Genomic DNA, 12,274 nt, shown 5'->3' with positions numbered 1-12,274 from the left:
TTCATGCAATCCGAATTATAGTCCAGATCTTTGTAATGCAGTGAGCCTTCCCTAAAGGTTGTAGCCTTTCAGGGGTTTCTTATTTTGAGCCGTGAGCTCTAAGCATTGTGCCTGAATGCATGTGCATTCCCCATTGTAATATTTTTACATACTACTACAGAGTATCATCTTATTATGGGTAGGTTCCCACCACGATTTTTCCCTTAATTAGGAATTTCATGTCAAAATCTTGGTGTTATGTGTGTTTTTGTTATTGTGCTTATCTTTGTTCTTGCTACAGTTGTTCAGATTTGAAGTTGAGCTTAAATTGTTAGATCCGGTGAAAATTGATTCACCCCTCAGCAGGATGTAGTTGTTGAAAGGAAGAACAAAACTATTTTGGATGTTGTTAGGACTATGTTGATTGAAGGGAAAATTTTGAAGACCTTTTGGAGAGAAGCTATTAGCACTGTTGCATACACATTCAATCGGGTGCATATAAAAGGTGATTCCAGTAAGACTCCTTATGATTTATAGTTTGGTCATGTTCCTACAGTTAGATATTTTAGAATATTTGGAAGCAAATGTTATATCAAAAGAGATGAGGATATAGGAAAGTTTGATGCAAGATGTGATGAAGGACTCTTCTTGCGTTATTCTACTAAGAGCAAGGCCTACCTGTGTTACAGTGAGAGGTTGAAAAAGATGGTGGAAAGTGCAAATGTGAAGGTTGATGAATGCCATGAAAACAAGATCAAAGCATGTGGATATGAGTTTGATGATCAGGATGTCATTTCAAAGCAAGTGCATACTAAGAGCCTAAAGAAGAATGATTTGGTAGAGATAGTTAGTCTGGATATTGTTGTTGCCGGTGAAGAAGTTCAAGAGCCCGAGAATTAGAATAATCAGAAGGCTCCGAGGTATGTGAGATTAAATCAGTCAGAAAATCAGATTATTGGTGATAAAAATAAAGCTGTGATGACTAGGAGAAGGATTGTTGCAAAAGATATGTGTTTGATTTCCAAGATTGAACCTAAAGATGTTGCAAAAGCTTGTAAAGATGAGAATTGGATAAAAGCTATGGAAGAAGAGTTGAATTAGATTGAAAAGAACAATACATGGGAACTTGTTCTAAGCCCTAAAGACAAGAATGTGATTGGTACTAAATGGGTGTTCCAGAATAAAGTGAATGAAGTCGGTGAAGTGGTTAGAAACAAAGCAAGATTGGTGTGTAAGGGATATTCACAGATGGAAGGTATTGATTATAGGGAGACTTTTGCTCCAGTTGCCAGAATTGAAGTTGTTAAAGATTACTTCTTGCATATGTTTCTTATAAGAACTTAAAGGTATATCAAATGGATGTCAAGACAACCTTTTTCAATGGTGATTTGGAAGAGGAAGTCTACATTGAGAAACCAGATGGATTTTCATTATCAGATGAAGGAGACATGGTACGCAAATTGAAGAAAGCACTATATGGACTTAAACAAGCCCCTAGAGCTTGGTATGCTAGATTGGACAGGTATTTAATGAAGTTGGGATTCTGTAAAGGTACTACTGATACTAATTTATACTTTAAAGTTGATAATGATAACATTTTGATTGTTGAAGTTTTTGTTGATGACATCATTTTAGGAGGAGATGATGACTTGAGTATGAAGTTTGTTGATGATATGCAAAAAGAGTTTGAGATGTCTATGATAGGTGAGATGAAATTCTTCTTAGGATTGCAGATTACATAGACTGATAAAGGCATTTTCATTTCTTAATCTAAGTATGTGAAGGAATTTTTGAAGAAGTTTGGGTTAGATGACTCCAAACCTGTTGGAACTCCTATGGTGACTGCATGGAAGTTGTATAAGCATGATGAATCTCCGAAAGTTAATTAGACCTTGTATAGATCGATGGTTGGTGGAATTTTATACTTGACTCAGAGTAGACCAAATATTATGCATGTTGTTTGTCTTTGTGCAAGATTTCAAGCTGATCCTAAAGAGAGTCATGTTACTATTATGAAGAGGATTTTCAGATACTTGAAGGGGACAATTGACTATGGTTTGTGGTATCCGAAGAATGATGATTTCATGTTATGTTCCTATACTGCTGCTAATTGGGTAGGTGATGTTGATTATCGAAAGAGTACCTCTGGTGATGCATTCTTTTAGTAAGAAGCAAGATACAGTTTCTGTATCTACTGCAGAAACTGAATACATTGCTGCTGCTAGCAACAGTACTCAAGTAGTTTGGATGAAGCAGATGCTGAAGGACATTAGAGTTATTTATGATGAGCCTACTATTATATATTGTGATAATTCAAGTGTTATTAATATTTCCAATAATCCGGTACTAAATTCTAAAACAAAACATATATCAATTAAGTATCATTTCTTGAGGGAGAAAGTCAATGAGGAAGAAGTCAAATTGGAATATGTATCTACAAAGGATCAGATTGTAGATATCTTTACTAAACCTTTTCCTGTAGATAAATTTGTATATCAGAGAGATAAGTTAGGGGTCTCTGCCCCTCCTTATAAGAACTAGATGTATTGAGATGCATCAATCTGGTGGACTTCATAGTCTTGTCTTCTTATCTGGATTGATGAGAAGGTGTTGCTACTCAGTCAAAGTAGTCAATGTATGGTTCAGATTTGTGAGAGTATATCCTAAGGGGGAGAGATTTTCCTTCTTAGAGGGAGAGATGTACGATTTGTATGTGTCTTTGGCATTGATATTAAAGGGGGAGAGAAGCATGTGAAAATTTGCCTTATCTTGAAGCTTTGTGTGTATGATTTTAGGGGAGATTGTTGGTGTTGATTTCTTTCTCTTGCATTGATTGTTTTTAACATTCATATGTTGCCATCAATGATAAAGGGAGAGATTGTTGGATATTGTTTCTACTAGGATATGTTGTTGTCATTGATGTCAACATAATCCTGTGTTTTGGTGTTCTGGTGATTGTAGAGAGTTGATTTGGTTGGTATGTTACAGATGTGCTTGTGCAGATTTGTGATTTTAGTAATGGAGTATCTATACTTGATTCACTATTGGTTTCATGATGCTATGTGGTGATTTGGTTGAGTTATGGATTCTAGTATGAAGATTAGTTTTTTAGTGTTCAATGTTAAAGTGTTATGGTATTTGATTCATTGTGCTCTGGAATGATTATATCTTTAGTTGTGAATTTGGGAGAGTGTTTGGGATGTTCATGTGTATCTACAATTCAGATGGTTCATGATTTGGTGCTCCACAAGTTATCTTTTCTAGTCTCAGTTGTTGTTTTTGAGTATTCTTGAGTATCAACGTGTTGATCGATGAAGATTTGATCAAGTGGTGTTGGTGCAGCTATTGTGGATGGTTATAATGTGCTTGTTGGTGTTTCCTAATCGTGTCCTATTTGTTTTTCTAGTCTGCATTGTTCATTGTATGCGTTGTTGAAGATCTCATGGGTCCAGTGATTTTATTCATGTTATGCGACATTTTCGATGGTGTAGCGTGTTGTGGATGATCTTGGCAAGATTTTTGGTGGTGTTGTGTGTTCGAGGATTTGATTTGGGTCCATTCTATGTCGACAATTACATTGCATTGGTCTGATGGTTGATTTATGTATCATGTGATGTAATTTTGTAATTAGTTCTTAAGGGTTGAGCCCACCTTGTAGTCAAGGTTGATGATTGGTATAAATAGGTTTTATATTCATGTAATTTATGTATGGGTGTTGTGTTTGCATTATCAAAGAGTGGTGTATGTGCGAACAAGCGAATTCATCTTTTGGTGTAAAGTGTAGAGATGTGAGTGTTGCAGGACAGACAAATGTGCTTAACCGAAATTGTCATCAGGCATTAGAAGATGTTATTCTTTCAGTTCATGTAATCTAGATTGTAGTCTGAATATTTGTAAGGTAGTGATCCTTCTCTAAAGGTTGTAACCCTTCAGGGGTTTCTTATTTTGAGCAGTGAGCTCTAGGCAGTGTGCCCGAATGCATGTGCATTCCCCATTATAATATTTTCACATACTACTGTAGAGTACCATCTCATTGTGGGTAGGTTCTCGCCGTGTTTTTTCTCTTAACTGGGTTTTCCATGTCAAAATATTGGTGTTATGTGTGTTGTTGTTATTTTGCTTATCTTTGTTCTTGATGCAGTTGTTTAGATTTGAAGTTGTGCTTAAATTGTTAGATCTAGTGAAAACTGATTCACCCCCCCTCTCAGTTTTCCTTCATTGTTGTTGCCAACATATTCCTATACCAGAGGCATTTGTTCGTATTCTTGGTTTTCTCAGAGTTGGCGTTGCTCGGTTTTGGCTATTTTATTGTTGTTTTATGCTTGAAAAAGTTGAGAACCCTTGTTGTGAAGGACTGTTTATATATAGCTGAGAAATGGATAGTATTATGTTTGCTCTTGTGAATTGATATTGAGGCTCTTGGTTGCTTTATGCTTTTGGCACTATGGTTTATGTATATTGGATGGTTTGCATACCTTCATGTATGGAGATGTTTCTTGTAAATGCATTGGTACGAGCCTCTTTGTGTTATTGACTATGTTTAACCTAAGGTTTTGGAACATGGTTAGGGGGAGTGGGATTTCATGTGATGACGGGGGTCGTGAGAGATAGGTTGCTAAGAGGTTCCTAGTAAAGATGCTTGAGTCTATACCACCAAGGCACATTGAAAATTTTCCTTGTTTAAATAAGTAATAATAGTAATAATTAATTATATGGGTTGGGTAATTAGGATTAATCCAAACAAGATAATAATGGTTGGATGTGAGCCCCAAGACTTAGTCCTGGTTAGGATGCTTTAGGATAAGCTTGGGAAGGCCATTATAATGGCAAACCAAACTCCCTTGATCTTTCATAGGTTGAGATGGTTCCACATGTCTATCGGGGTTGATATTCCCCTTCTTTGTGAGGATAGCATGCCGTGACATGTCTATTAGGGTGCGGCTTTTCCCCTCTATGTGAGGATAGCATGTGATGACACTCTGGCTCCTACATGTGTCCTTGTTCCTTGTGACTTGATTGTTGATATGCCTCTGGGAGTTTTTATGTTCATGATTAGCCTTGTGACGTGATATAGCTTATTGCATTTAGATGCTTCTTGTCATGGTTCTTGAGTTGTTGAGTTCTCTTTGGTTTTTAGGTGTCAGCCTAGGTCTACAGTGTGTGTGGGACCTTGTGTCATCTCCAAGCATGGGGAGTGGTTCCTTTGGTTCCACATAGTCGGGTGGTTTGATGTCTTCTTCCATTGGGATGTTTTTTGTTGGATGCTTTTATGCATGGTTGTGGATTCTTTTCTCTTCAACTTATGGATGAGTATTGTAGCAGATGGATGTACATGATTTATAATGCATTGTATTATGTATTCCATGAGATCATTGTATTTGTATAGTTGAGAGCTATGCTCCTTGACGTAAAAAGGATATTATATATGTAATGGTAGTTTATGTATTAGAGTATGATTATGACTCTTGTAAGAGAACGTATATATGTATCATGTTGTATCTTGGATATTGATTGTTAATGAGAATAATGTGATTGATTCTATTGATGTGCACTTCGTATCATATGTAAAGGAGATGGGTTAGTACTATGGTAGATCATATCGGAAATGAAACAATGTTTCTTAGATAATGAATGAGTAATTGGGGTTAGGAACATTTGGATTGGTATTTTAAAATGAACCTAATGGGGTTTAAATGGCATTTGCATTATTAGTGGTTGCATTCATGATAAATAGATTAGAAAATGATCAAATGTATATGCATGAAAAGAGTAGATAATAGTTGTATTAAATTGAATTGGATATTAGAAACGATCATGATGATATTGCTTATGGTGGTGTTATAAGTAATGGCATCGAGATACCCTAGGGAAGATAGTTAGATATTGAGTTGTGTTTATTCCGCTTGCGTTATGAGATTATATGATTATGTTTTTATGCTTATGTCCATGTTGGATATATGTGTTATATTAGATGATGTTTTAATTTTTTTTCATCTATTTGCATGTTAGTTAGCTTTATTTCTTTAGGGTATTTTGGCAGGTATTACATCTGGTATGAGAGCCCGTGTTGTAAACACTGGGATATTTGGTTAATATTGTTGCTCTTAGTCTTGCATGTGTGTTATGATATTCCTTGTAACTTGAGTTGTTGTTTGAGATTTGTGTTTTAAAAGGACACTGGGACCTTGAAGATTTTAGATGTTCCTGCATTGTGTTCTCTCTCTCTTGTCCTCTCTAGAAATTATAATTGTGTGCAACATATGTATTTGTTTCTTGTGCTTGAGTTTGGATGCTAGCAATGTTTCAACGATTCTATGTGGTCTTGCTTTGGTCTATAATTTCTAGTTCTTACCCATATGTTAAAGGTTGTTTTTATTATATAAATGATTATGCTATAGGGTGAGAAAATTGTGTATATCCTCTTGACTAGTGTTATGCTTATATAATTAACTTGTTATGTTGAAATAATATATTAATTTTTTTATGAATAGAAGCTGAAGTGTTTGTATTATGTGTATACGAATTACTTAGTGTAGATTATGGTGTATAATTGAAGAACTTGTATGAGACACTTTATCTTCTCCCAGTATATGTCCTCTTTCATTAAGAATAATTACTTAGACTTTTATAAGAGATTGCATTGCATTAAAGACAATAAAGGAATATGGATATATAAATAAATCTATGGTCTTAAATGTCCGTGTGTACTCTCTAACACATCTATGGCATTGCACCCTTGGAGGTTGTTAGCGGTTATTCCATTTGACGTGACTGATAATGGTTACCTCGTGATGTAGATTTAGATGAGTTGGCTATATTGCCTTGATTTATTTGGTGATTGAACAAAGTATCATTGGAGTTAATGATTCTATGTGGTTTTGCTTTGTTGTATAATTTATAGTGCTTACTTGAATGTTAAAGGTTGTTTTCATTATATAAATGATTATGCTATAGGGTGAGAGAAAATTGTGTATATCCTCTTGACTAATGCTATGCTTATAGAATTAACTTGTTATGTTGGAATAATATATTAATTTCTTTATGAATACAAGCTAAAGTGTTTGTATAAAATATATTTCCACACTAACACCCCCTTAAGTGATACTTAGGGAGTAAGACACTAAAAATGAGTCCCAACAACAAGACATGATGATGTGCTTATGTACAAAACTAAAGTCTCACAAATGGAGTAAAGTAGCAAACCATATGTGAAAAAACTCCTCTCTAGAGAAAAGAACTATAAACAAAGGAAAGAGGACTCAAGACCCCCATGATAGAGTAAGAGGGTATTTCCCTGATTAATTACTTAATTAATTATACCTCTTTTCACACCAATTGCTTAAGCTTACCTAGGTCATGTGGTTTTTCATGTCCCAAGTCATGGGATTAGGATACATGTCATGATCTATTTTTATCCTCAACTAGGGATTCTCTATGGTTACTTTTAGTTTTTTCTTTCTTCTTTTATAAGACTCATTTATTGCATAATTAATTATCCAATGCATATTCATAAGGAATCATGGTTTTCAAATCATTAACTCTTGGCCTCCATAGCTTTATTTTTTACCACACCCCTATTTTGGAAAAAGTTGACTATGCTATTTTAACTAACTTTAAGTTAGAGACTTTGATATGTGTTTTAAATTATGATACTCAAATGATGTTTTGTGGATATTTATGCTATGATTATTCTTCTTTACGTTAAGGAAAAGAAAAATATTAGTATGATATTGACTAAAAATATATAAAAGTGAATTCATTATCTTTGTGATATTACTGAATGTTTTATACCATGTTATGATACTATAAGTATCAAATTAACCACCTTGTTGGTTGGATAAGGTGGATGCAAATAAAATAGTTTTCCCCTCCCAGGTGAGGAGGGAGAGCATAATCAAAGATGGAGAAGTAGATCAGGAAGAATGATAAGAGCACCCTATTTTTTAGAATACACGCACAAACACCAAATAGCGTCTTGTTGCATTTGCATTGCTTGATATTCATTTTGAGTTGTAATTATAATCTGAAACCTTGAATCGGTGTGGCTTTGATGATTGGTTATTTTATAATCTTGATCGATCATGAAATCTTGTTAATTATTAGTTTTATCTCATGTGCTTTCATGTGGGTATATCATTGTCTAATAGGTTTTTGTTAAAGAAAAAAATGCATACATTTTAATATACTTTGGAAGGATGTTAACTTATATATATTATCGATATCATGTTTTTTTGAATTTAATCTTGAGTGAACATTTATGAGCATCACAAAGTGGGGACAAACATGCATAATATGTACTAATGAAGAATTAAAGGTGAAGAAATCCAATAGATTGATTTTAATACCTATTTCACTTATATTAAACAAGGAGGGAAGTGGGGAGTTAATGTGAAGTCATAAAAGAGAAATTTTAGGAAAGCAAAGAATATGAAAAATTGAAGGAAAGAAATGAGGGATGTGTTGAGTTTCCCATATCCAATTATGATCATTAGTTGTGCAACCTCTAAACTCATAGATAACCTATCTAATTGAGAAACCTCTCATGGCTATAGGACACATTTAATTGTTAACCCAGGGTCATATACTTGAAATGGACTAGCACAATATAAGCATCATGTTATTACTTAGGTTGCCACCTATTTGTTTGGAAAGCAAATTACAAGGAAAAGTTGCTCATTACTTCAACTGGACTGTATACAACAAATCAATAATGCCTACAAGTGTAGTAACAAATAACAACTAAAGGATCTGACAATGATTATGCTAAGACGAATTAAATTCACTATATTGTTAACTCATTGAAACTGCTCAAGCTATAGGAATAACATAAATTTTGCCAGTGTTGTTTGCCCTCATTGAGTTATTAACTACAAACTGAAGTATCTACTTCACCAATATAAAACAAATGAAGGAAGTGTACCTCAAGTGGGACCCCCTAAGTACACTTCAGTTATGATCAATAGAAGCTATAAATTAAAACAATACTACATATATCCATAGATGCATGTTAACAAAAATTACAATCAAATATATGTTTAGCTACAACATAAATATATTCACAAAAATAGTATTAGCCATTACTGACACATGAAGCTTCATTATATTGAGCTCATGAAATTCTAAATTATTCAACTACCTAGCCAACTAACTGATGTCGGAGCATCTGCCTCCCTCTCTTCTCTTCAACATTTCTTCTTTCATTTTGTTTATAGTTTTCATTTTGTTTTGGATGAATAATAGACCTTGTCACCGGTGACAGGAAGTCATGTCATCATGGCGACAAAAGGTCGTCAAACCAATGATTATTGCATTGGCAGTCTGTTTCGTGGGCATATCGAAAATTAGTCGGTTATCAACCAACTATTAATATTCTTAAAATAGAGGCCATAGGGTTTGGACAAGGGTTGGTTGTTTTTCACACAAGAACACGGGAAGGAAAGAAGAGCTAACAAGAGGATTTGCAAAGATCGACAAAGATTGAGAACATGGAGTTGAATACGGGTCGATTCCTGAAGGTAATCCAATTTGTTTTGTAATGTATGACACCACATAAAGAATAGTGGAATGTCAATGTTGCATTGGGCATGTATTCGACCTATTAGAGGAAGGTCGTAGGACTCTGAGAATGTAATGATTGTTGAATATGCTTTGAATAAAGATTGTTGCAGAAATTGTTCATGCTATTGACCCCCGTGTGAGCTATTGATCTCTGTTAAAGTCCTAAACTTCCTATCATTAAGTCCCTAGTTATTTGTTGTGAAGTTATTGTTTAATTTGTAACAACAAGATTTTCCTTCATGGTGGTATCAAAGATTGAAAGAGATTAGGTTGTATTTGAGTGAACAAAATGCCTCCAAGGAGAGTGGGTAGAGGAGGAGCCCAAGGAAGAGGTAGAAGGGAACATGAAGAAGGAGTTCTTGAGATGTTGCAACATTTAATTGCACAAATAGATCCCTTAGAAAGGGCACAAAGAAGAGTAACACTTGATGATGATGTTAGTGATAATGAAGAGTAAGAACACTTATAGGAAGAGAATGAGGTCACATGAAGAACCTAAAAGGTTTGAGGAAAGGTTATTGAGGATAGTATTCAATGCGGGTTCTAAAACCAAGATAGAGGTTCCAACTTATTCGGGAAGCCTCAATGGTGAACATTTAATTGAATGGATTAATGACTTGGACAAGTACTTTGAGTATTAGGGAGTGGTAGAGGAAAGGAGAGTTAAATTTGCCTGCACTAGATTGAGGGGCCATACTGCTATGTGGTGGGACTTTGTCCAAACTGAGAAGAAGAAAGAACAAGGAAAAGATCAACTCTTGGGTTTGAATGGTTCCAAATTTGAAGGTCAATTTCCTTCCAGGAGATTGTCAAACTAATCTCTTCAAGAGGTTGCAAAATTTAAAAAGAAAAGGATGTGTTGGTAAAAGAATATATTGAGCAGTTTTATAAGGTAGTGTTCCATTCAGGGCATAGTGAGGAAGATATTGTAAAACTATCCAAACATATAAATGGTCCAAAGTATATTTTACAAGACGAATTAAGTCTTGTGTCCCCTAGAAGCCATGAAGAGGCTTATCAACTTGCCTTAAAGGCAGGGGATAAATTGCAACCAAATGAAAGTCAACAAGAGAAGAAGAGAGGAAGAGGTTTTAGAGGAAGGGGACAATAATTTGATAGAGGACATCAACACCATCAAGGAGAAGAGGTTGTAAGTAGTCATGGGAGAACCAACAATCATAGAGGAGGTTACCAAAACAAAGGTGGAAGATCCTATGGAAGAGGTGGATCACAAGGTAGAGGAAGAGGGTTCGCTGGAAAATGCTTCAAGTGCAACCAAATTGGGCACAAGAGTTGGGAATATTCAGAGTCCTCTCAAGGAGGGCATGTGAAGCTATAAAGAAGTAATCAAATTGTCCATGCTGATCAATAAAGTGTGGGGTCACCTATTCACCATAGAGAGGAGCCAAAGTTCAGGGAATCCTTGTTACTTAAGAGGATATTGTTGAAGCCCCAAAAAGAAAACCAAGAACCTGTTCAAAGGAGAGCCTTGTTCAAAACCAAATTTAAGTCCAAAGGTAAATTTTGTAGATTGATTTTTGATAATGGTAGTATATATAACATTGTTGCAATAGAGATGGTAGATAAGTTATACCTTAAAAGGATCAAGCATTCATCTTCTTATAAGGTATCATGGTTACAAAAAAGGACATCAATTGTTAGTAAATGAGAAAGCCTATGTTGATTTTCAGATTGGAAGTTATAAAGATAATGTGTTATGTAATATATTGCCCATGGATATTTTCCATGTATTACTTGGAAGACGGTGGCAATTTCACATGAAAGCGGAGCATGATGGAATGGAGAATACCTATACCATTGAGAAGGATGAAGTGAAACATATTTTGGTGCCTATAAAAGAGAAAGAAGAGGACAACAACAGTAGGAGCAACAATAAGGTAATGTTGATAAGTGGAAAGGAATTCATACATGACATGAAGAATGAGGAAGTAGGATTTGCTTTGGTTATTAAACCTAGGTATGTGTTTACATCTACAAAACTTGATTATTTGCAACTTGAAGTGAAATGTATTTTGAAAGAACATTTGGATATTGTTGCATTAGATCTACCTAGTGAGTTGCCACCTATGAGGAGCATACGCCACCATATGGATTTGATTCCAGGGGCTAGCCTTCCGAACAAGGCTACCTATAGGTTGACACCTACGGAAAATGAAGAGATAAGAAAGCAAGTGGAGGAAATTTTGAAGAAGGGATTGATATGGGAAATATTAAGTCCTTGTGTTATTCCCACAACACTTGTGCCAAAGAAGGAGGGGAATGACATACGTGCATTGATTCAAGGGATATAAATAAAATTACCATAAGATATAGGTTTCCCATTCTTAGAATTGAAGACTTAATGGAATATTTAAGTGGTTCTATGTATTTTTCTAAGATAGGCTTGAAGAGTGGCTACTACCAAATAAGAATCAAAGCGAGTGATGAATAGAAGACATCCTTTAAGACTAGTGATGGTTTGTATGAATGACTGGTCATGCCTTTTGGATTGTGTATTGCACCCAACACTTTTATGAAGCCAATGAGTGAGTTTTTGAAACCATTACTTGGTAAATTTATGATTGTATATCTTGATGACATATCGGTGTTTAACAGGTCAAAGGAGGAACATCTGAATCATTTGAGGATGGTAATGAAGTGGTTGCATGAGGAAAAGTTGCAGATAAATTTGAAAGTGTGTTCCTGTAGACTGAATTGGTCTATTTGGGTTTTGTGG

The sequence above is a fragment of the Cryptomeria japonica genome, chromosome 2 (assembly GCF_030272615.1).
Source record: "Cryptomeria japonica chromosome 2, Sugi_1.0, whole genome shotgun sequence".
Taxonomy (NCBI): domain Eukaryota; kingdom Viridiplantae; phylum Streptophyta; class Pinopsida; order Cupressales; family Cupressaceae; genus Cryptomeria; species Cryptomeria japonica.
This window is presented reverse-complemented; position numbering follows the sequence as displayed.